Genomic DNA, 877 nt, shown 5'->3' with positions numbered 1-877 from the left:
CCTAGAGGGCCACTATCCCTCATGTTTGGTCCTAGAGGGCCACTATCTCTCATGTTTGGTCCTAGAGGGCCACTATCCCTCAAGTTTGGTCCTTGAGGGCCACTATCTCGCATGTTTGGTCCTGGAGGGCCACTATCCCTCATGTTTGGTCCTAGTGGGCCACTATCTCTCATGTTTGGTCCTGGAGGGCCACTATCCCTCATGTTTGGTCCTGGAGGGCCACTATCCCTCAAGTTTTTTGTCCTGGAGGGCCATTATCTCTCATGTTTCGTCCTTGAGGGCCACTATCCCTCATGTTCGGTCCTGGAGGGCCACTATCCCTCATGTTTGGTCCTAGTGGGCCACTATCCCTCATGTTTGGTCCTGGAGGGCCACTATCTCTCATGTTTGGTCCTAGAGGGCCACTATCCCTCACGTTTGGTCCTGGAGGGCCACTATCTCTCATGTTTGGTCCTAGAGGGCCACTATCCCTCATGTTCGGTCCTGGAGGGCCACTATCCCTCATGTTTGGTCCTGGAGAGCCACTATCTCTCATGTTTGGTCCTTGAGGGCCACTATCGCTCATGTTTGGTCCTAGACAGCCATTATCTCTCACGTTTGGTCCTAGAGGGCAACTATCCCTCATGTTTGGTACTTGAGCGCCGCCATCCCTCCTGTTTGGTCCTTGAGGGCCACTATCACTCATGTTTGGTCCTGGAGGGCCACTATCCCTCATGTTTGGTCCTTGAGCGCCACTATCCCTCATGTTTGGTCCTTGAGCGCCACCATCCCTCCTGTTTGGTACTTGAGGGCCACTATCTCTCATGTTTGGTCCTTGAGCGCCACTATCACTCATGTTTGGTCCTGGAGGGCCACTATCTCTCATGTTTGGTCCTTG

General features: G+C 53.4%; 1 protein-coding gene across 2 annotated transcripts in view; it reads right to left on the bottom strand.

The window, feature by feature from the left end:
- The window catches only part of nedd4a (NEDD4 E3 ubiquitin protein ligase a), a 37,507-nt gene that overhangs the window by 4,279 nt on the left and 32,351 nt on the right, over nt 1–877 (bottom strand). The gene's annotated exons all lie outside the window — the stretch shown is intronic.

Source organism: Nematolebias whitei, chromosome 2, assembly GCF_014905685.2.
Source record: "Nematolebias whitei isolate Nwh7 chromosome 2, NemWhi1, whole genome shotgun sequence".
NCBI lineage: Eukaryota > Metazoa > Chordata > Actinopteri > Cyprinodontiformes > Rivulidae > Nematolebias > Nematolebias whitei.
This window is presented reverse-complemented; position numbering and strand designations above follow the sequence as displayed.